General features: G+C 26.6%; 1 long non-coding RNA gene across 9 annotated transcripts; it reads left to right on the forward strand.

The window, feature by feature from the left end:
• The first annotated feature begins 452 nt into the window (after positions 1-452).
• Positions 453-21,893, forward strand: LOC107452636 (uncharacterized). Of its 9 annotated transcripts, XR_011638184.2 has the most exons (8): positions 453-578; positions 1,315-1,459; positions 1,891-2,074; positions 4,624-4,712; positions 6,693-6,798; positions 15,701-15,874; positions 18,828-18,889; positions 21,636-21,893. It is a non-coding gene; the product is annotated as an uncharacterized LOC107452636 (long non-coding RNA). The 9 variants fall into 9 exon arrangements; XR_011638185.2 differs by lacking the exon at positions 4,624-4,712; XR_011638186.2 differs by lacking the exon at positions 4,624-4,712 and having other exon boundaries at positions 6,693-6,787.
• The last annotated feature ends 4,525 nt before the right edge of the window (positions 21,894-26,418 follow it).

Below are 26,418 nucleotides of genomic sequence, written 5' to 3' on the forward strand. Positions count from 1 at the left end.
ATCCCAAAGTTGCAAGTTTGTTGATAATAGAAAGGTAACAATTATTGAGAAATTGTTCTTCAAATGCTTGGCGAGTTCTGCTTCAATGTTTGGCATGTTCTGGTTAGTTTTCCCAAGTTCTTCTGCCTTTTCCTTAAGGAAATTTTGCTTCTTATTTGCTGCTAAGAAAATGGCGAACGTCTTTGCCAATGGTTAGGATGGAACTCATGCGGATATTTTCAGGCTCCCGCTAGAGGACGTACTCAAGCGTTGCGATCGCGAATTGCATATAGTTATCTAACTTAAAAGATTTTAATCTACTTAAAAATCAAGACAGAAACTAACGTTCTTTCCTTTTCAATGACTTTCCACACGCTAACGGTGAAAGTATGTTAAGTATTGCCATTGGTAAAGAGTTCTGCTCTACGCCACCTGTAGCCCATTTTGATCACTAATAGTTGAAGTCGTTGTGCATTTATCGTATTATGCCCAATTAAATCATAAAGCTTTTTCAATGGAATGCTACAATGTCCCAAATTAACTGTAACTGTATAGTTAGCTGCACATTTCAGCAAAATGTAAACAAACAAAGTCTGATGGTAAACGAAATCTTTTACTCCTTATTCTCGTTAAATTAAAAAATTTTACTTCATTTAAAATTTTTTGCACTTTCTGTTAATTTATATGTATTTATAGAATGGTAACAGCAGCACTTAAATTAGTTCTTTATAATTTTCTCATACAACTTGCAGATAAATATCTTTCTCGAATTCAAATATTGTAACAGAAATGAAAGATTTTTTGTTTCTTTAAAAATATCTTGAGGTGACATATATTGCCTGAGCTTGCATTATTCTTAATTTATGGATATGAGTGTAGTGAAATGTGTATTTCTATATTTGACTGAAACTAAATTTATTTTCAATTTCTTAATTGATTCTATTTGTTGTTTTATTGTTATTTAAATTTGTTAGTCACAGATTTTGTCTAAATTCTTTTTCACACACTATTCTTTAATTGTTAGTTTGATGCTTCCACCCTGAAAGTAAGAAAGGGTTATACTGTGACTAGCACCATAAGCTTGGTGACTAGCACCATAAGCTAGCACCTTTCTTAATGAATCACATAGAAGGAAACCAGTTTTTGTTATTGAAACTGGCTTAAAAGTTAAGAATTAATCTAATTATGCTTGTGCTTAATATTAAATTTTATGCTTGTGTCTTTTCTCAAAATAGTGTGTATTGTAAAATTTCTTTTTAGAATTTATTGTGACTTATACAGAAAAAATTTTGTACTAATAATTTTTTTTACATTCACACATGCGGACTAATGAAGAAGAGGAGGTACATCCTATAAAATGGCTTAGAGAAAGGGATAATATTGCCAATCAACTTTTGGATAATTTCATGGAGGCACTTGCAGCAATTTCACAGAAAGTTGTGGAACCACCTCTTCCTTTCTGTCTATCCTCTTCCTTATGGTAATCATAGTTTCTGAGTAATTCACTTTATAACCTTCCTATTTTACTATTTTGTAATAAGCATTGCCGTTTATTATTTAATATCAGTTTTATTTTTTAAAAAAACTGATTTTTTTTTAAAGAAAATTTCTTTTTTTACGTCAGGTTTATTTTTTAAGTACTTTTACTTTTATAAGCACTTACATTTGATAGTACTTTTACATAAAGTACTTTTCAGTGATATATTTTTTTATCTCAGCTTTAGCCAAATGTTCTTTTAAATTATTTAATCAGCATTATTAATTTGTACACATGAAAAAGATATGATTTTTTTTTTTAAGAAAAAAAATAAACTCATAATTTTGAGCTTTGCAAGACAATTTTTTTTTCTCATCATAATATATATACTTTTCATGTATACCTTTAAAATAGGGATTTATATGATTTTTCAGATCAAATTTTGAGAAAACAGTAACCCGAAATTTAACCCCTTCCTTCTCTCTCCCGTGAAATTTCCGGGCTGGAGTGTTCAGTAGAAATGTGCAAATAAGAATAAAACTAATTCATTTCTTTTGCCCTGAAAGCATTTTATTTCTCATTTTTTACACCAGATGGCAGTACCAGGATATTTTTAAGGTAATTGTAGATGTCAGTTTATTTTAAACTAGATGTAAAAGAAAAAGAATACATATTTTTATGACTGTTTTCTTGAAAATTAACCAATTGTTAAGGGGTGAAAAGTGCTTGGTACTTAGCACAGTTCATAATGCATCTAAATGCATTTTGGTGAATACTTTTCATGCATCACATTGGAGTTTCATTCCTCAAAAATTTTGCCACAATTAAAAATACTTGTAAATAATTTTGCTATAATTGTTAAGTTTTTTTTTATTCATAAAGATGACAGAAATTAAATGTTCTCCTGAGTAATAGAGAGGGTGACACCACTTTTATGCATCTTGAATTAATAAAATTATTAACTACAGTTGTTAAAAAAAATGTTTTGCAAGTTAAAAATAGAGCAAAAAGTCCTTCGTGTCATTAATATGTCAGTTGTGACATTGAAATTTTGAACAAGCTGTAAAATTGTGAATGCGACAAAAGATACATAAAAAACTTAATTCCATTTTATTTTATTAATGTGTTTGTTGTATTAGGAACTTTAGATTGATTAATCTATAGTACAAAAATATTTGTTAAATATTTAATCTATAGTTTTAGAATGTTTACTTTGCATAATTAATATGTTAGGAAGAATGTAATGTGTTATAAAATGGCAACAACTACCAATTATAATCTCCATTTTAAAGTTCATTCCTCTATTTTAAATTTTAATAATATAACTCAAAATATTTTTATTTTAAATTTCAATTTTTTTTAATTACTGATGGACAATTTCAGCATATCATAATTTTTCTTATTTTCATACCTAACTTATTGGAAATTCTCTCCTGAAACCAAAAATCTGATTGTTTCTTTCGGCAAATGTTAATTTATTTAGTTATTAAACATTGAAATTGCCCCAAAAGACCTCCGTAAGTGATGCAATAAAAAACGATCCCTGATTGGTTATGACGTCACATGTGCTGAATAGAAACATTGCCGTCTCCATCTGCTAAGGCTATTTCAATGCTCTTTTTGTTTTCATATCATGTATATCGTATGAATATCTTTTGTAAATTATCAGTAAGCATTTTGTGAATTAAATTTACGGTTTTAAGAGTGTGTGCAAAATGAAAGAAACATTTTAAAACTTCAAGCATTGTTATTTATGACTAAAATATCTGAAGAAATGATTATGCAGCTCTGTACAGCGAATCAACATTTCTTTTCAGCTGAAATCAATGGTGTTAAAGTTCATAGAAAATACTAATTTATTCCACTTTTAAATTAAAATAATGCTCCATTACAGCCTAATTACTTAATTGAAATAAGTCGCAGATTGGATAGAAATAGTATACATTTGGATATAGGATGGATGATTTTATAATTCGTTATTGCATTAAAACAAATCAGTATTTTCATAAATCAAATCCATTGAAAAATATCAGTTCATCATCGTTACAATCTATGTGCTAATGTTCAAAAATTCAAATAAGTAATTTAATTTTGCTTCTTATTACTGGAGATGAAGGATTTTCTTTTTAAGTAAATATTTACTAATGCCGTTTGTGTCATCTCTTTTTCTTCTTTTTTTTCTTACTATGAATTAAATATTCATCATCGCTTATATTTAGTATTCCTTGCGTAAATAGGAATTTCGTTACAGTTAGAAATTATTTTTATTTTTAAATTTTAATTCCTTTTTCTGCAATATAGTATTAACAAAGTATGGTTATTGTTAATTTCTCTCCTTATTTTTGCAAACTATTTGTCAATGAAGAATTCTAAAATAGTAAAATTAATACATTATGCATTTTTAATTAAAAAAAAATTAATTGAAATGGTTGAAAAAAATCTCTGGTTAAGCATTCAGTATAGCCGAAAACGTATCAACACTTTCAAGAATCTAGTCCATTGAGATATATCTGACCAACATCATCATCATAATCTAGTTATACTTAAAATTTCATTTAATTCCTCGTTCATCCACAAAATTTCAGCGAATATCAATAAGCTGGAAGTTTTTGTTTCATTAAAGCTAAAGAACAATAATAAAAAATTAACTTATACAAAATGGAAAGAAATTCTATATAATGCGCATTCTTTATTATTTATTAAATAATTAAAAAATAAACAGTAATGTTGTTTTTTTTTATCAATATTTTTATTCTTTGAGTAAATAGGGGCCGTTCAAAAAGTACGTACAACCCGAAGGGGGGGAGGGGATTTGCTATTTTGTATGATGGGGAGGGGGGGAGGTATTATACAAAGTACGTACTTTATAAACATACACCAAATTTAAATATGACTTTATCCTACACACTCCTTAAATAAATATTTAATTTTATTTAAAACATAATTATTTTAATTTTTATGAAAAAAGGGGGTAGACTAATAAAATGTACGTACTCTAAGGGGGGGGAGGGGTTTAAAATTTCTCCATTTTTGTGTACGTACTTTTTGAACGGCCCCATAGGAACTTTGCTATGGCGAAAAATTATTTTTATATGCATTTATAAAATGTAATTCTTGTTTCTGTAATAAAGAACTAAATAAATGCAAGAACGTATTGGCTTTCACAGCACAGCGATTGTAAGTGAACGGCAGATGGACACGTGTGACGTCACTTCGTGAATAATCGCGTGACTTCCTGTTTCAGGCGAAAACCAAAGTAAGCATTTTTTGATTAAAAATAACGAAATAGTCTTCTTAGGAAAGTAATAAAGTGTTTACTGAGAGTTTTGAGGAATTCTGAATGCATTAAAATTTTTTAAAAAATTGACTGTGATTGTCCATTGTTGATAAAAAAAATAATCAGTCCTCTTTAGTATAATTTTTTTTTATTTGTTGGGTTAATTCTTTTGAAGTAAATTTAGACAATGTAAAATCATTCAGCAATTGGTCCTTCAAAATATTAGCACAAATATATTCTTTTCAATTGATTGTTCAAAATAATATTATAAAATTTTACTACAGAATCTTAATAAAACATTGCATATTTAGTTTAAAATATTTAATTTCTATAAAAAAAATTAATTTTATTAATTTAGTTTATGCATAATGCCTTCCGTTACTTAATATATTAAGAGCTGGAATTTTTCTCAAATCTTAAATTTATGTGTTTTATAAGTAATAAATATATTTTTAATGTTTTACACTTTAGTGATTGAGGGACAGTAGTGACTGTAAGGAGATGCGAGTGAAAAGAATTGAAAAATCATCCGAAACAACATTTAAAATTAACTCACATTGTTGTTTTATAATATACTATGAACGAAAAATTGGTAATTTTTGTTTTTGTAACATAATTTGCAGTAATTATTTCAGAATAATCTGTTTTGTAATGCCTGCCTAAGACTGAATTTAGTGAATCAATTATTTTATATAAACCTTTATTTCTCAGCACTTCTTATTTATCTGGAGCTGAAGGCCAATAAAATCCTTTATGAAACCTGCTAATAAAATTTATTTGTTTATCCTCATTAATTTTTTTAAATATGTCCTGGAATCTATAGATCATCATGCATCAGAGCTTCTTGTGTTTCTACCTTAGTTTCATCAGTAGTATAGATAATTATTAAAACTTGATGAGATATCTGTGGTGCAAATTGAAATCATTGATCATACCTAATACTATATTCGTAATGCAACGTACTATGTGTATTGATTAAAAATAAAAATAAGTGAACTACTTGATAGTTTAAATTTTTGTTTCTTAAATTTATTTTTATTTTAAAAATATTTTATGTTTAAAAAAAATAAGAATTGTCATTTAATGTTAATGTCTCACTAATAGTTGATTCTGTATCCTACCATAAAATGCTCTTAAGGATAGTTATAAATTGTTAAAAAATAATATTTTGACTAATGCTAGTTAACGTTTATAACCTCATTATGTGTTTTTTTAAATTTTAGTTTATAGAAGAGTCATGAATGATAAATTACAAGCTTAGTTATAAAAGTAAAATAAAATATAAAATGTGACATGTAATAAAGATATTCTTACTTTTAGGCTGATTTGTATTTAAAAATCATTAATTTATCTTCAAAAAATTGATTGTAATTCATTTTTATATAAAGAATCAGAACCTATTTAGTAACATTTATACTAAGGGACAGTACTGACATGTAAACTAAGGTGAAGTATTTTTCCTATGAATTGTGAAAATACAAGAAAAGACTAAAAGAAAATGTATTTAGTATAGTAATCTTACTATATATAAAATATTAAATATTGTAACCTTAATATATAACTACAAAAAATATGCATAATATATATTTATTGTACTTCGAATTTTTATCTAAAATTTACTTAGAATACCTGACTAAAAGACTAGGAGCAGGGGTCATAAATGACACTATTCGCATTCAAATTTAGCTGTTAGTCATAATTTAAGTTTTAATAAATTCATTGCTTTTAAAATGTGCTATTGGGAGGCTTTAATTTAAAAAAAAAACATTATAAGAAAAAGAAATTGAGTAAAGGTTAGGGACATAAATATCACTCTTTATGGAGAATTACTTATGTGTACAAATGTGTATTACCCATATTTAGGTCTGCGTTTAACTGGTATTCTTAAAAGGAATTTGTATATTGTCAAATATATTTGAGAACTTAATTATTGACAGTGGTGCTCTTTTTTTAAAATAGGACTGCAGATTAAAGCATGATTTTGATCTGGATTAGCCTTTCAGTTAGTGTGAGAATGCCTGAAATATGAGTTCAGCAAAAAGGATAGAACTAAAGTGAGTTTAAGGTATATATATTTCCTAGTGATTATCCATTAATTAATTATTGTTCTGGCTAATTTTCAGGGTTTGAAAAAACCCTGGGATTTTTGAAAAAACTCAATCCGCCTGGGTTTTATTGAAAAAACACGGGGAAAATTGGGTTTTATTTGAAAAAACCCGGGGAAAAATTGGATTTTTCATTTAGTGCTCATAAATTTTACTGTGAAAATATTTTTATTTATTAAATAGTGTTGTTATAAGTAAACACTAAAATTTCATCTGACTTTTACCTGTAATAAAATTAAACTGGAATAATATTTAATGGTCTTCCACGTTTTTATAATACGATTAATAGAAAGTGAAATTAAAATTATGTATAATTATAAAGAGTATTAGTTACTTGTCCCTTTTTTCAAATATTTAGATACATATATGCATTTTTAGATACATTATAACTTTATAGTTTGAAAAAACAAATTGATCTTAAAATTATAAAAAAGCATAGATAAAAAGTTATATCTTATTTTTTTAAAATCAGAAAATAAGACTTTAAATTTGTTTATTGTTGTTTAATGTATCACTTAATAAAATTTTTTTTGTTTGCTTTCAATATTTTTAAACATGATTAAAAGAAAAAAAATAAATTGTATTCAAATGAAATCTTAAAAATAATATTTAAAAAATCTTAAAAGTAATATTTTAATTTTTAACTGTTTTTTAATTGTGATAAACTTTCTCCAAATAGTTAATACTCTCTTAGATGGTGATGCACTTTTACGAGTTTTGTAGCTTTATCTATTCCTAATCTATTTCGAAGTTTACTCTGCACCAAACCGAAAGTTGAAAAGTGTCTTTTGATAGAGACAGGGGATGCTGGTGCTGAGTGCAAAGAAAAAAGAATTGACAGAAATTTTGTGGAAGCTAGGAATTTTATTTATTTATTTACTTATTTTTTTTTGCCCTAATTTTCCACTATTTTTTGATGAAAGCTGTTGAATAACAGTGTCAAGCATCATTGATTTTGGAAAGTATACAGGATCGGAAATTTTGAATGCCATAACACCTGGCAGAAATTCTGGATGATGCTTAGAAAGACAGTTTTCTGCTAATTGGTCTTGTTCATCATTTAAAAATTGTCCCCTTGTTTCGGGATCCAGGATGCATATGCTAATAAATGATGTGGCTGAACAGCCTGATTGAATTTTTTTACAAAATGTTTATGGGGTTCTAATTCATCACACGATAGTAAGCTAATTCATATTTCAACAGCTTCTGAAATTGAAATGTTTTCTGATTGAAACTTTTTTAAAGCTTCAGAAACAATTGATATCTGTTTTTCCCAATTGAAAGTTTATTGGTAAAGCCCAACATTATTTAATATTTTTGACATATTATTATTAGATTCATTTTGATGTTCAAGAACAATCTCTTCATATTTATGGTAATTATTGGCATAAGTTTTTACCTGCTCACAATATGAATTCCACCTAGTATCATTTAGTCATTGGGTCATCAAGCAGCTTTTTTCATTTGCCCATCCATGTGCTTGATGCACATTTCTAAAATATTTGTTAACTTCAACCATATGTCCAATGATAGTATTAGGAGATACTTCTTTTTGAACCAAATAAAAAAAAAAAAACCAATTTGTGAAAAAAACCACCAAGTGGGTTTTTTCAAAGTGGGCCCACTTGGGGAACCCTGGTTATATATATTTTATATTAAGTTTAAATAATGCATTATCACTAATACATATTTGAATCTTCTTTATTGTTAAGTACATTACGTTTCATAATTTTTTAACTCAAGAATTATAAAATATAAATGCAGTGACATGAAAGGAACGAGTTTATTAATCTTTTTGTTTTCACACACATTTATTTACTATATTTATTAAACATATGGATATTACTTATTATAAAATTATAATCTGTAAATATTTATAATCAGAAAAAACTAAAATTTCATCTGACTTGAGTTAAATAAAAAACAGAAATAAATATTTAATGGTCTTACATGTTTTTATAATAAGATTAATCGAAAGTGAAATTAAAACTACGTATAATTTTAAAGAGTATCAGTTACTTGTCCCATTTGTTTTCAAATAATTAACTCTAGGAAAATGATTTCATTTTTAGATAATAATTTTAAAAAGTTCTCTTATTAAAAGTTTTAGCTTTTTTTTAAAGCCAGAAAATAAAACTGTTGGAAAAAAAAATTGTTTCTTTTCATTTTTTTTAAACATATGAATTCATAATAATAACCTGTTTATTAATATATAAAGCATGCAACTATATTTGAAAAATTGATCTTTTCAGACTATATTATTAAAATTTTTATTTGACTTACCGTATTTTTCGGCGGAAGCGCCACGGCGCTATCGAAAAAAAAGTTGTTTTTTTCCTACATGCGGCACTTCCGACGAAATATTTTTTAGTAGCAAAAAAATTTTTCAAGGAAAGTTATTTAAGATTAAATAATTTTCTGAGAGAAAGACTATTAAAAAGAAATTAATAACGAAGTCGACGAAATATTCGCCCGTATCGCGATCTGCTGCAGAACATCGGCAATTGTAATTTGAGCAAACAGAAAAGGAAGTAATAGGACCCTAAATCCGACACTCACGGGACTGACGAAATGCCGAACTTTGGATCTCTTTCGGAAATTCCAATATGGTCCCCTAATATTACTATAATTCAATTCCATTGTTAATTTCAGAAAAACCGATACATTTAGTCAAGTTTCGATCGTAGATTATGATGGGGTGAATTTAAAACTGGCCCATCTTAAGAAATTTTACTAATCAAAATAATAATCTACATAATATAATCAAGAAGAAATATTTTGAATCCTATGAAGAAGAAATAATCGTTTCTTCTTTGCAGCGAGATCATAGTTCTCGTTTTTTCTTTTAGATAACATTTTGTTTTAGCAAAAGACGCTTACCTCGCAAGAAAAAAAAAAAAAAAAAAGCTAACAAGGAACTACAAAAAAAGAAAAAAAATTTAACAATTAATGCTAAGAAACTAACAATGAATAACAACAAAAAACTAATAACGTTAAAAATAAAAGAAACAAGCAAACAACTATTAACAAGAAAAAAAAACAAGCTAACTATTTACAAAAAAAAAAACAAATTAGCAGTTAATAACTAATAAAAAGCGGCAAAATAAAAAATTAATAAATCGAATAAAAAACCGCAAAAGGGATAGAATTCATTTTGTTGTCTACATGGTAGTTTCAATGTCAACTGGGTGTGGCCAATTTATGGTCAAACAGAGGAGGGAAATTTGGGGGCAAATCAGTAAAGCACAAGCCCAGCTGTCAGGATTGATTGATCAGTTTTTTTCAACTTGCATTTCTTTATTTTGTTCATTGGAAATGCAGATGTTTTTACTTCTCAATTTATTTTAAACTGCTTAAGAAACAGATGTTTCCTTTGACACAGATTTTTTTTTTTCAAGCTTCTTTTTTATTTTTAAAAGAGAAAATAAAGTAAGTTACTTCATCAGAATAAAATTCCAAATAAAAAGAATATAGCTGATTTTTTTTTATCTTATCAATATAAATTTCTTAAAAAAAAAAAGAAAAAAAAATTAGATCAGATTAAGTGCTGAATTTTGGAATGCTGGATTATGGGTCCCATACCCTTTTCTTCTCCCCAACCCCTTTAAAATATAACTGATTGATTTCTCCTAAACAGCTCCAGTAGAAATGACACGTGGAGGAGGTGGGGTTCACCCCTCTTTTAAACATTTTCTTCTCTTTCTAAGTTGAGTCACATTGGGTTATTTCCATTGAAGGAGAGGGCATTCTACCCACTAAAATTCCACCCCCTAAGATTGTGAAAGTGAAACTTATTTCCTCTTCTCCCATTCCTTCAGAATTTTTTTGGGGCTTGTTTAGTTATTTATTATTCTTGTTATTGTTAGTTATTTCGTTATTATTAGCTGTTTCATTATTATGTATTAGTTTTTCCTCAAATTTTTAACGTTAATAAATTTTAAAATCTTTTTATTTTAAAATCTTTCTTATAATAAATTTTTATTTTACTTTTCTTATTGCATTGTTTTACTGATTTCTGTAATCAGTTCAGCGTAGCTACTGCAGATATAAAAAATTTTTTTTGTTGTTGTTCTGTTTTTTGGCGCGGTGCCAACTGGTAAGAACAACTTTATTTTATATCGTTTTGTTCTTTTCTTTTTTTTGCTGAAAAAGAAATTTTTTATTATAATTTAGAAATTAAAACTTTACTTTATGAAATGCATACAAAAATTTAATTTTTTATTATACAGATATTCTAAATGGTAATTTAAAGGTCTCTTCTAAAAGGATGCTGATATGCCCGGTTTAGTGCCATTGCGGCGCTTGCTTCAGAGCGGCGCTTGCTTCGGAGCGGCGCTTACTATAACTTTTTTTTAAAAAATTTCAATTTTATCGATGTGCGGCGCTTGCGACGAAGCGGCGCTTTCGCCGAAAAATAAGGTAATATTATTAAAATATTACTTTTTGAAAAAACCCACTTGAAGTTTTCAATAGTACCTACTATTAAATTATATGAAGATTCGAGTTTCTTTTACTTTACTAATATTGAAAACTTAATCATATAAATCATGTAACTCTATTTGACAAATTTATGCTGCACAATAAATTATATAAAAGTAAATGCGAAACAATAAGTTTTAGTAAAAAAAAAAAATAAAATTTTTTTTAAAAACCCCAATTATCGTTCCAAGTGGGTTTTTTCAAGGTGGGCCCACCCAATAAAACCCGGGCGGGTTTTTTCAAAGTGGGCCCACTTGGCGAACCCTGCTAATTTTAGTCTTAGTCATAGACCAGGAAATATTTCTCAAGTCTTTTGAGTGTAATACAGTAAGAGTATAGTACAGTAGAGTATAGTACAGTATTAATAGTAAGAGTATAGTACAGTAGAAAACCAATTAACCACTACATGGGATCAATATTACTCTGGATACCTTGTTTGAATCCCTAAGGAACAATTTTTTTCAATCATCCACAAGATTGATTTTTTTTTATAGATTATAATACGAAGTACCTTTCAAAATAATGAGAAAATAGTAATCATTTTATGAAGTAAATTAAATGTAAAGCATATTAACAAATTCCAAATCAGTTAAAAATATTTTTAAAAATGAATCGATAATTAATCTGACAAATGAGTTTGTTACAAGTGAAACAACATGGTTCTTAAATCATACCTACATGCTTAGATTGGTTAAATAGGCAGTTATGCTTTTTAGATTCAACACAGTATTTTATTTTTAAATAAATTTTATTTATATTCAAATTTGACTTTCATTTTCAATTAGATTCTCTGAATCGATACTTTATAATTGGTGTTACAAGTGTGGCTACATATCACACAAATTCAATATGTTTTGAAAACAATTTGTGACACAAACTAAAAAATTAATTGACAAATGGAAAATCTATTTCGTGAAATCTGCAAAAACTAATTAATAAATAGTTACTTCTGTGGATCTTTCTTGAATCCACAAGATGTCTTTTAATTTATCATGTATTTCTATGTGTCTGGCGGTTCATGATTTTAAAAAAAATGGCGCATTTTGATTTGAAGCTTCCAGTTAACTTTTTAAATATATTTTTACATGGATTCACATTTTTTTTAAAGCAAATGAGTTGTTGATGTTATTCTAAATATGTGCAGAGAACATTTATGTGTAATTCAATGTTATAGGCTGTTTTAATATGGATGGCATTTTCAAAGGTTTTAAATAAATATTTATATATTATGGATTATCGACAGATGAGTAACTCTCTTAATATTAGAATTTATCAACACCCCAGATATACATTTTAATAAAAAGGTAAATAATTTTGAAGTCAATAATTTCAGGGTATGCAATTTTAATACTGTTAAAATTAATACTTTAGACATAGTTGATATGTTTTAAGACTATTAAACAAGAATTATATTTTTATAAAATAATTTTGCAATATGAGCTAAAGAATATTTTTGGTCAAATGCAGATTAACTTTGACAATTCTTTAACTTTTTAAATTTTTCATTCAAATGAGACTAAAAAGAGGTGTAAGAAACTCTTCTAAATGTAACAATTTGAAAAGATTAATTTTATTTTGAATAACGAAGAACATATCAATAAACAATACAGTATTATAATTTTGATAGGTTTTAATATATATTAAAATATTTTTCATTTTTTAATTTACATATTATAATTTGCTAAATTTCACCTTATAAAGAGAAAAACTAGATAGCTTATATTTTGTAATTTGTTTTTAAAACCCTATTTTCAGCAAGTTTAAACTACATGCATATGAACATTTAATGAATTTGTTTCCAATAAAAGAATATCATATTACAAGCTATAAATATTATGAATCTTTAGGTAGAAATATTTTTATTTATAACACTGTCAGCAAAACTTTACAAATTATGAAAATTTTTGATAATGATTGTCACTGTAAAGAAGATACTTATGTTGAATACAGAGGTAAGGATCCTAAACATCTGGTAACTTAATTATTAAAGAAAATTTTAAAACTAAGAAACTTAATTTTAAAAAGCATGAAATTTAGACCAATATTATATTCCTATCAGTAAAATTCTAATTCATAAAAAATTTCTGTAACTTTTGTCTAAAAGGTTTAAAAAAATGGTCTTTACCTTTAGATCTCTTTACAGAATGGAAGTGGTTACTTTATCATTAGCTTACAAATTTTATTCTTAACAATAAAGAAATTATATATGACTCTAACAATGCAACTAATTTTTCTGAAACTACTTAATCTGGCTATTATAACCCCCATAGACAAAGCCAATGTCGACTAGGTATGCTATCTTTTGTAAGAAGTTGTTTGTTGAAGGTTAGGAATTTAGTGAAAATTTCAAATTAAGTAAGCTGAATAATAATATTTAAAAATGTTTTAGTTTTCTCTAAGTGAGTTTTCTATAAGAATTAAAATTACTTAATTATTCTTCCTTAATAAATAGTTTAAAACACCTTTTTAATTTAAAACAATTACTTGTGGGTCATACTTGCACTATATTCTCTAACTACTTTAATATTATTGTAAAAGATAGCTTTACTTGGATTTAATTTTCATATTTTAAGTTAACTAAAAGATGAAATGGAATTGGGGGAAAAGGGAAAATATGTGTTTAACCTTTGTCACACTTACTTATTTTGAATAAGTAAAGAAGTAGAGTTGGAAGTGAGGATGATAAAAAATAGTTATTCCTAAGGAGGGCAATTTAATATTGATTCTGTATGTATATAACGTGTCATCAATGATTAAAAAAAAGAGTTCTGAATAATAGTAACTACAAATCAAATGAAAAAAAAGCTTTTTGTTTACTTTATTTTATTTATTTATTATTTTTTTTTTACCAAGAAGAAATTCAGTTATATGAATTATAAGCAGAAACTATAATTTCTAATTAAAAGGTTGCTACTTCTAAAGGCTACCCTTTATCATATTTCATTCTAAAACAAAAGTTTAAAAATGAGACTGCGAAAAACAATTCTGGAGTTGCTCTTTTTTTATAGCTGTTTTTATATCTAAAATTTTTGCTTTAAAATTGGTTTTCTTTTCATTTTTAATAATTATTTTTTCATGTTACATGTCAAGGTAATTTTGATCAACAAAATACTGCATGATGTCATCGATGAGCATTTAGCAAATAATTAGTTTGTACTTATAGAATAATTATTCAATTTTGCATATTTGTCTCCTTTCTGGAGTATTTCTCGATTCTCTTTGTTAAATCTTTATTTTTATCTATTCTTATTAGAATCATTTTTCTTATTAAAGCATTATGGACAAATGCTATTATTTATTTATAATAATAATTATCTTTACAAACAGTAAAGTTTATTTTTCGATGTTAAATTTTTTGTTAGCAATATTTGTCTTTTAATTTTGTGGAAAAAAGGGAGGGGGATAGTGGCTCCACATAAATTTCCCAGTTTTGCCCCTTAGCACTTGTGTGTTTTGCCTTTCTGATTCATATACTAGCTTATTTATTTTCAGAAATAAAATGGGTGTAATGCAGAGATCTTTCACTACATTATACCTGTCGATAAGTTAACCATTAAGTACTATCAAGACTATGACAGCTTGTTTACAACATTTTCTATTGGTTTTGAAAAATAATTTGAATATACTTCAAAAGAATGAAACACTTTTATTCAATCAATAGAGACTAATATTCACTACTTTCGTACATTCCGATTCATTTGAAGCTGCACTTTTTCTAAGTTTTCCAGAAAAAAGATTACATTTATAAGTAAGTTTATAGCCTAATATTCATTGTAAAAATAATAGAAATGAAATATTATGATTCAGTAGTTCTTAGTTCTAAAAAGTACTAAAATGGAAATAAGAAAGAAATAGCTTTTAATTCTCAAGCGGAACAGTAATAAAAGTCATTATTAATTTTTTGTCTACCACGAGATATTTGTGAAAGAAAAAAGAAGTTGAAATATTGGAATTGGTTGATATAATTATTGAATATATATATGAGTGAGATATCAAATCTAGATAAAATTTTCTGTAATTCCCAAATGTATAAATATTTTTATTGTATCTTTAATGGATAACAAAAAAGAGACATAAAAATATAGACTATGCAAATAAAAGATGCAGAAATACGAAGAAAAAATAAATAAAAAATGTGCAGATCTAACACCGTTAGTGTGCCAAGCTGGTTTTTCTCTTCACCTGCACAAATTTGCAAAGCTTTTTAATGATATAAATTTAAAGGATTTTCATGTAAATTCTTAATAGTTTATTGACCTTTACTAAATATCCACTCTATGGCCATGCAATTATCTGTGTGAAATTTCAGTATTTTCTGTTTTGATTATAAGTAAGTGTGTAGTTAAATTTCAAGTGTCTTAAATTTTTTTTTGTTGCTCTTAGGTCATTCTTGGAATTCTGTGTTGTCAAATTCAAAAATTGAATTTAAAAGTGGCAGTTGTGCCATTAGAATGGATCATTGATGATAAAAACGCAAAAGCAGTTAGATATGTATTTGTTGGTTTTTGCCTAATGTTTAAAAAAGAGTGTCTTACAAAAAGTTGAACCAACTCACAGGTGGGATTTATCACGTACAAAGATCATAATTATTTCAAAGATTACTCTAGTAAAAGTTACTGTATTTTAATATATGTCTAAACTAGTTTTGTTTTAAATATTTCTTTTAGAACAAAATAGTATTCAGTTTAAAATTTAGGGATTACCAATCCTCTTTTTAAAAAATACTTTCACGAAAGGTTGTTTTGTGTCTAAAGACATTTTTTTTGCTGACAATTTAAAATATTTTATAAAAATTGTGGCTCAATTTTTATTTTTATAATAGAAAGCTGATATTTAACAATATTTAATGCATTAGTTGTAAATTCTTATTTTATTTGAAACTATATTCTTTCAAAAATTTGAAGGTTTAAAAGGACAAAATAAATGGTGTTGCCTTATGTTGGCAGACTCTTAGACTTCTGGTTAACTAATATTTTTATATCAAGCAAATTAACATACTCATTTATTAAAAAAAATTATTATATATGAAAACAGAATCTATTGCAATTATATATAGGGATGAGCACTAGTCGAATGAAAATTTATCAAAAATTGTGAGATTTCTGTTGTCTACTTATAGATTAAATAATGTTTATTTAGTGTTCTGGATGTTGAAGATCCTGCTAATCTATCCTACTATATAAAAATTGAGTGATCATAATATTCAAAATATCCTTTTGGAAATTTATTCAACATAACATAATGGTCATTTTGTAGCTGGAATAAAAGCCTGCTTTGAATACTTGTAGTATCAATTTAAAATTGACCTTCTTTATTTGTTTATGTATCCGTGGCTTGATCATAGTAATTTGGTTATCCGAAATAATTAAGACCAAACCAAAAAAGTAGAATATTCAAGTTACAGTTTTTAGTTGACGTAATAGCTGAATTTCGCTCGCTTCCTTTTTGCTTGTAGTTATCTCAGTTGATAATACACTAGTTTGGGGAGATATTCTATAATGAGAGCTAAGGATAGATTTTCATCCCTATGGATTATCGAGAGAACTTGTAGCAATGTGTGTGCCAAATGTATGTATATATATATATATATATATATACAGTGGAGCATCGTTTATACGACGCCGAAGGGACCACCGAAAAACATCGTATAATCGATTTTTACTACTAAAACTGAAACTAACTCTGTTTTCAATTAATTTTAATGTTTAACGTGTTAATTTACATAAATTTCTAAATTAGACAAAGCAAAGCAAACAAATAACCAAAGGAGAAAAATTGCAGTGAGCCATTTGAATGTATGTTACCTTTAATTATATTTTCTTGCTATTATTCTCTACAATGATTTGAATAGCGAGTTGAAGTTACTGCTTTCTATGATGCAATTTTAAATTTCGAATCACGGCCAAATCTAATGGCTGAAGCGCACTTGTGCAATTTGCAGGAAAAAAGAGAGCTTTTACATTTTCCAAAATAATTAGTATCGATGGGTGCGCTGGGCATTGGTCGATGAATAGAGCAATTTTTCGTTTTTTCCTCTTCATAACATTGTCTAGTTTTTTCAGTCATCTTGTAAAAATTACGGTCGTCATCCAAGCATTCTTGTTGACACCCTTTTCTGCATCATTCATGTTGGCAAATTCCGCCTTTTTTTAAAATACACAAGAAAAAATAAAAAATTAAATAAAGAACAAAATCTAAAAATCGACGTATAACCGATTCTGTGCGTCGTATAAACGATATATTTTTACATTAAAATGAATAGGAATGATTTGGGACCACACTAAAACGTCGTATAAATGTAAACGTCGTATAAGTGATCGTCGTATAAACGATGCTCCACTGTATTTAACGCCTTGCTAAACCTTGTCTAGGGTGTCCCCAAACAGGCTGAACAAAGCAACTTAAATCATTTAAATAATTTTGAATGATCATCAAGAAAAAAATAGTAATGATTATGAACAAGTTATAGTTATTATAATGACAAATTAGCATATGAAGATGAGGTATAAAAAACTCTAACAAAGCAATCTATCTTACTTTTTGCTTGCAAAAAAAAAAAAATCATTTATTACAGACTGTTCTCTTCTACACTGAGGTAATGGTAATAAAAAAATAAAACTTGTAAATTATTTATCAAGGAGAATTAGTGAAAGTGTTCCTTTTTACTGATCAGAAATCAGGAAAATGTGCCTTTTTCTAATTAGAAGTCTCATAGCATTCATGTATGTAAGTTCTAGTCAAAGTAAAAAATAATAACCTTTTTTCAATAACATTATACATTGTGTTGAAAATTGAAAATCTGTTTGTTGTTTTATTTTTACTTGCTTACATTTGTTATGTGTATAATAATGATGATAATGAAACTACAGTAGAGTCTTAGTAATTTGGGGTGAATGGGGCCTACCCTGAACTATCAAAAACTCAAATTCATAAGATTTAATAAATAAAGGAATTTTTAAATTTAAGTGTAGTATATTTAAATGAAAAAAGTTTGACCCAGCCACTCAATTAACAATGATTACAAAAGTAGGAAGTTTCTAGGAGTCGGGGGCCACTTCCAGAAAAGTAGCATAACAGTTAGCTTTTAATTTACATTTTACTAAAATATTGGGTGTCAACTACAATATTTTAGGCACCATTATGCCCAATATTCATTAACTCGTATCCTTAACAATAATTTTTTCAAATCTCATGCAAAGGTTTCTCTACCCTTCGTGGCTTGTAAAAGAGATAGTAGAAATCTGCTACTAAACTTTTTTTTAAGTATTGTAGCATTTAAATACGTGGGCTGAATGGCATAGTTTTGGTAGTGAGAAGCATTGCATAAATTCCATCAAAATTTAGCTCCTCTTTTTTGAATGCGAATCAGATGCTGTACACTATGTCGGTGAAGTTGTGGTGCAACTTTTATTGTTGACAGGTTAGAAGTGCATCATGGCTATATGAACACACTATTTCATTAACATATTCGTTATTCTTTGAATACTAAACTATTTTTTTTCTTCACTAGGACTCTATTGAAGGACTACCAGGACTCTAATGAAATTGTGTGTCTATGAAGTTGTGTTTGAGGTGATTACTTAAATTTCATATGCTTCTTAAACTTATTAAAGACTATAATGTACTTATGTCATTCATGTGCTTGCGTTTCCAGTTAAAAAAAATAAGGAAATTTCAGAGGCAGGGACTATTATAAAATCAACCAGAGAATTCTTGGCACCTTTTTATTTAAAAATATTTTAAAAAATAATAAAAAGCCGGAAAATAAAATAATGAAAAGATATGATCTCTTCATCAGCTCACACGAGGAGTGCTTTCAAATATTGTATAAATATAGCCTAAGCAAAATATATCAATACAATAGTGTGAGGAGCACTCAAAAAAATTGAAACAGAATGGAACACATTAAGTAAAATATATATGAAATTACATGTCAAGCAAAAAAAATATTACTCTTTTGATCGTTATGATAAAATCGGCACAAATAAAGCACGTCAAAAATTATAAATCCACGATTTTATTTTACGAGTCGTAATATCGTAATAAATACACTATTTTAAAGACTATTTTTACACTATTTTAAGGAATATAATTTTCCATGGCAAAATACAAAATTTGAGTGAAAAACACTGGATAGTTTTTTAGAAATCAAATTTTAAGCATTGAAAATTACATTCTATAAATTAATGTTAGAAATTGTATACCTTACTATTTAAATTTTTTGATTTTTATCAAATAAAATAATATATATACTAAAGGGTATTTTTTTCCATGGAATTATCTTTAGCCATGGAATTATCTATTTTGTAATTGTGTGTAAATTTTTTCTATTCGCTCCCAAATTTTGTGAGATATGGTAAAATACACAAAAATAAAATTAATATTAAGGGGTTGAAATTTTGGACTGCTCTCTTGATCAAACTATTGGAACCAAAAAGTTTATGAAAACTATATTAATTAATATAATAATTCCTTTAAATTGTAGTTTTTATTATAGTTTAAATTGAATTTTTAAAACCGGTTTCAAAAGATTTGTTACCACACAAGTTTATCTTTTTTTCTGGAACTGTTATCGCATGTCTATTTGTAATTTGTAAATTTTTTTAACATTCATCATATAAATAGCTGTAAATATATTTGTAGCTTGTAATGTCTGTCATGTACATTCATTTTTGTATTAAGTATCTTATTTGTTTATAAAATGCACTCTTGTAAATTATGTTATTAATAAATACAATTATTTTTTTAATATTTTTTTAACTTCTAGAAAGAAATATAACTCTATATCATAGCTTTATGGTGTTTATATAAATACCTAGTTGCAGGGATTTATAATTTTCATCACTTTTTGAAAATCATGCAATTATTTTACTTGATTGGTAGCTGGCAAATTCCTAAATAAAATTATGTAGGGTTAAAAAAATTTCAGAATCAACTGATTCTCTGAACCAGAAATGCAAAAGCATGTGTTTAATTACTGTGATTCTGTTTATATTTCTGAAAGAGAAATACTTGCAAAAAGGAACATAAGACTCTGATTTGTTTAATTTTCAGATTTCAAAGTTTTGTTCTACTTGAAAATTAAATACATATTGAAATTAATAATTTTCGCATTTTGGTTAACACTTTTAAAATTAAAATGTATCTACATTTATTTCAAGGTTCATTGAACTTTTAAAATGTCATTTTTATAAGAATATACCATTTAATAACGTAAATAACATAATGAAGCACATCCATTGCAATTCTGTTTATTGTCTTTCGTCTAAATCATTCTTATCACTTCGACATGCTCTCTACCATTATTCTGTAAACAAATCATTTCTCATTTTCATCAATAAACTAACTTTTGATGATCCACCGTTTCAAAAACAGTAAAAATTATATATTATTAGTTTCAAAGTTAACAATACTTTACAAAGGATTTCAAAACTGCTCGGTGAAATGTAATTTTAAATTTAATCAACAGCTCCGAATATCAGCATTAAATTTTAATATACCTGATATCAAATAAGTTCGCAACAATTTTTTTAAAAAACTTCTGCCCTATCATAGCCTAATTTCTTACTGGATTACTAATGAATCACATTTACAATTTCTCATTGACTCTCAAATTTAGAAACTGAAGCAAATGTTTTAACTTTGAATCTTGCTACTGAAAGTAATGATGAAATCATTTATCCAACAGATTTGAATTTAAATTTCAAAAACACTCTGGGAAACAAATCTATGAATTGTAAATCTTTCAATATCTAATCTTAAAATATTTTCTTCTGAAAAAGAAATTTTAGATTTTGCAAATTGATCGAAACTGAGAAAGCTGAGAATGAAGCAAATCTGCATTTTAAGACTCATGTTATTTGCAAGTTCATCAATTTAAAATTAAAATAATTTCTTTCAAGATTGTTGTGTCTTTTCCAAATAGGAATTTAAATTAATTTTATTTAAGGTGGTAACTTGTTAAAACATATATTTAAAATAAACCACATTTCACTAACACAAATGTTTAGCAATGGAAACAAATATCTGAACTCTAAATTTTCCTATAGATATTAATCTTGAGATTTATTACTCAGAGAAAAAGTTAAATGATGAGAAATTATTATTTGCAATAATGGTTGTTGTATCTGTTGTAACTAATGTAATATTTGTAAATATTTCTCAATGCTTGTACTGATAAAAATGTAAATCAATAAAAACAATGCTTTCCTATTCTCAGGCTATTAAATAGATTTAAATACTTATACCAGCTTTTATAAATTCTTTTCTTTACATAATATGTAAAATAATGAAAAATTCTTTTGTTTTGTTATTTTAGAACCTGATGATAGAACATATATGATGAGCATCAATAACCTCTTTAATACTGTGATTAGAAATTATTTAAAATATTTTCAACGAAACCAAAGGAGATCTGGAATTTAACTCCAGCAAAAATGATTTAAGAACATTTTTAGTAATTTTGAAATCAACTTGAATGTTGTGAATCGACATGGTACTCAAAAATGTTCACACCTTCATTTTAAATAATACTTCTGTATCCTCAGTATTTTGAATAAACTAGTTTCATGAGTGATGTTTATTTGGTTTTCTCTTTAATTTCAATAGTTTTTATTTCTATTACAATTTTGCAGTTTTGTGAAATTTGGCATAATAAACATTTCTATTTTGTTTTTTATATTTATGTCCTGTCTTTGATATTCAAATTAATGTGTCTAACTAGTTAAAGTAAATTTCTTTTATTTGTTTTTATTCTGTTTAGGACTAAAAATCCTGTTTCTTTTATAATTGTAACAAGAGTATTACCATTGCTGTAGCAGAGGTTTATTCACTGTGCATCTAATCTGTTGGTGTTTTGATCAGAGAAAAAAATAGCCTGATAATGTTGGAGAATGAATTTTGATAAAACTTTTGATAATGAGTTTTTTAATAATGTAAATACAGTAAAACCTTCATTAAGCAGACATTCTAGGGACCAAAAAAAATGTCCGTTTAGGAGAGTTGTCCGCTTACGGGAAGGGTACCCTAATAACGAAGTTTAACACTGTTAACTGTTTTTAGAATATTTTCAAAGATGTAGAAATAATTTAATTTACAATAACTATCTACAAGGATATTTCTTTAAGCTTTAAGAAGGAGAAAAAAGAATATATAAAGAAGTTTCATATAAATACATAATTCTAGATGTAGCTGCAGATAAATTAATATAATTTTCCTATTGGCACAGATATTCAAGTCAGACATATGATATCGAATAGGAGATTTCAGTTGTCAGTCGGTTTCAATTTATAGGTAAATGTAAAGTGTAACATCCCATTACACCTACCTATCATTGGATGGGGGACATGATTAATACCTTCTTGAAAGTAAACCTCCCACTATTCACAGCTAAGTTATGAGGACCTATGATCAGCTATCAAGTGTCTGAATAAGTGTTTAATTTATATGAACACATCAAAGATTAATATTTCTGTTCTATTTTTACTCCAGCTGTGTTGAATACAGTCTTCAAATTGATAAGAAAATTAAAGAAATTTTCAATGGTGAAGAAGCATTGAGAGCTTTTAAGATGTCGTTTTAACTTAAGGGGTTTTATAACCTGTGTGGTCCAGATGAAAAGATCAAAAGATGCTGCTGTCCGAATTATTTCAGGAGAGCAGTATCATTTTCCCTTCTTTCTTTACAAAGATAAGGCAAGGTGACAGGAGAAAGATTGATTCTTTAGTAGTGTAATAGCTTAACAATATTTTTATTTCTGGATAAGGCAAAAAATAAGCATGTTTTAAAAATGGCTAAGTTGTAATTTTTTCCTTGCAGTTTAAAGCAGAAATATTTTTTTTTTTTCAAATGTAGAAAAAGTAGTGTCTGGTTTAAAGAGATGGAAAATTACGTTTCAGGGCGAAAATTACTGTCCACATCCGGTTGTCAGCTTTGCAGAGAAGGTACATAATGGTTTATTCATAGGAGATTACCGGGGAATTAAAATATGTCCATATTGTGAGGTGTCTGTTTTGCAGGAGTGTCCATAACAGGAGGTTTCACTGTAATTGAAATTTTAACTTTTAATTTATGGTAAAATTTTTTTAATTACAGTACAGAACCCGTTATCCGGAAATCAGAAAACCGGAAAACCGAAAAACCGGAACGAAATTCGATAAATTTTCCCGCCATTTTTCTTAAAAAAAAAGTTTTTTTTATCATAAGATTTCAGGATTTTTCTTTCTTTTTTTAAAGATGTTAACTTACCATCATTTTGGAAATAATCATTAGTGTATTACTTCATTGTTTTTTTCTTCTTTTTAAGATTATTTCCAAATATTTTTTTTTTAGTTGAGTTTGACAATAAAAAAACGGATTTTTATAGCGATTCAGAAAACCGGAAAAATCAGTTATCCGGAATAGTGATGGTCCCGATCGTTCCGGATAATCGGTTCCCCACTGTATTATAATTATATCTTTAGTAACAAACATTTGAAAAGAAACATTAACTATACAACACACATACAGGTTTTTTTATAAATGCTTTTTCTAACACACACATATATATATATATATACATATACTTATATATATATACATATATATATATATATACATATATTTTTTTTTTTTTTCTTTTGAAAACAATGGCAAAAAAAATTTTAGTCACGCTATATATACATTAAAACTGAAATTTTATGCCCTACTGTGAGTAATACTTCACAAAATAAAAAAGTCATTCGAAATTAAACTAAAATTCATTAAAAATATTCTCTTTCAACCTAATGAATGGAAAAATCACAACGAAAACTTTTTTACGAACTCTCTTTTATCTTTTTTTATTTATTTTTTATTTAAGCTTGAGGGCTTAGATAAAACAAAAAAACGACAAAAGTATTGAGAGCTTAAGTTATATTTTTCTCTTAAAGAAAAAGGAACTTAGAAACTTTTTGAAAATTCGCAGTGATAAAAATTTTAGGAACTTAATATGTTCTACTGAAAAATTTAGATCCCTACTGGTCCTATCCTTAAAAACTGCACTACAGTGCAAACGGCTCTCTCCTTTATATTTCTACTATTTTCTATAATCATTGCTAATTTTATTTTATTTTTGCTGTAGAATTCCAGTACTTGATAGAGAAAGTATAGTGTGAAATAATTAAAAGAGATGGCAGCACTATGTACAATTTTACTTTTGAGTTAAATAAATTTTGGTTCTTTTTGTGATGTTAAGCTGTCCGGATACAAACTATATTATTGAAAATAAGAATGCCAAAAAAAAAGTATTAAAAATGACTTATGAGTAATTGGAGAACATTCCTAGAATGATTCTAGTAATTAGGTCGAAATATATATACATATATTTTTTAAGTGGCAAAATATGCAAAAGAAGAAACTGTATGATGTATCACTGAATGCTGTTCGTTTTACGTTTAACTGCTCACGTGTTGTGGTTAAAAATCATTCTGCATCGTTAGAAAGATGCGAAGTGCAATATTTCTTCGCCAAAATTAAGTAATTATGAGAAGAAAGGAAATAATAATAATTTTTTTTCAAATAGCAAACCTTATTGCATTAAAACTAAGATTTTAGTAAAGCTCGCATTTTATGTACATATTAATGAACGAAATAACTTATTACTGAAATAAACAATCTGAATATATTTTATCCTTGATTTCGATTTATGGAAATAAGTTTTTGTGGCCTTATAAGAAATTTTGTTATAAAATTACTTATTTTGTCGATAATAAAATATTTAATTTTTAGATATCAGATAAACAGTTTTGTTTTGCTATCATTTAATTTCAAAACTTTAATTATAGGTTGTATTAAAAATAAACATGAAAATTTGTATCAAAATAAAGTACCTACATATAGATACTAATAGAGAGTGATATTATAGTTATGTAATTTAAATTTGAAATGATAAAATATTTAGTGCTTCCATCTACTGTTGCAAATAGTAACCAAAACAGTTAAATTTAATTTTACATGCTCGCTAAAGCCCTGAATGGTAAGCATCAACTTGGTGGTTCATACCAGACAAATAATAGTGCATTCCTTTATTTCTTGCAGTATAAAATTTTTTTAAACTTTGAATTAGAAGTTATCTTTTTTAATAATGCTGCAGTATTATTAGGAATGATAATGTCTGCAGAATTTTACTGGTAAAATTTTATCTGAAAAATTCTGCACATTCTGATTGAGCAACAATATTATCTTTATATTTCAACAGATATTTCAGACTTGTGTAATTAACAGCCATTGCCCTTTATGACATATGTTTGGTCGTGAAGTTTCAATATTCCCTCGCTTACCCCAAACTCGTTTCCCCTCTGACAATCAATTTGAAAAATGTTCTTAAGATAGATAGACGAAATGATTAAGAAATAAAATAAATAAATAATGAATGTCAAAATTAATCAGTTATTATATAAACAAATATGAAACAAAAATTAATTATTTACTTCTAAATTATTTTAACGATAAAATAAAGGGAAACTCAACACGAATAAAATAATATAAGGTATTTAAAAAAAATAATAACAAGTCTCATAGTAAATTATTCTAATCAAAAAATTGACAAGAAAGCGTTAAAAAATTAATTGTTTTAAATTTTGTTGCTGCAAGCTTGTTAATTATTTTATTTCTTGGAAATAAATATTTTTATTAAAAACGGATTCAAGATATATATATATATATATATATATATATATATATATATATATATATATATATATATATATATATATATATATATATATATATATATATATATATATATATATATATATATATATATATATATATATATATATATATATATATATATATATATATATATATATATATATATATATATATATATATATATATATATATATATATATATATATATATATATATATATATATATATATATATATAAAAAAAACACCTTAAGCAATTGCAATAGGTCATGCTATGACAAGAAAAGTTTGTAACAAATTTGGATTTTAATTTTCCATAAAGGAATTCCTATTCCATTCATGAAGAGCATGTAAAACGCGTGTTACAGGTACATTTTTTTTAATTACGAGCGTCACATGCGCATAAGGAAAAAACATTGAGCCGAAAAATTA

Source organism: Parasteatoda tepidariorum, chromosome 11 (assembly GCF_982258835.1).
Source record: "Parasteatoda tepidariorum strain Cologne lab strain chromosome 11, Ptep-v5.0, whole genome shotgun sequence".
Classification (NCBI taxonomy): Eukaryota; Metazoa; Arthropoda; class Arachnida; order Araneae; family Theridiidae; genus Parasteatoda; species Parasteatoda tepidariorum.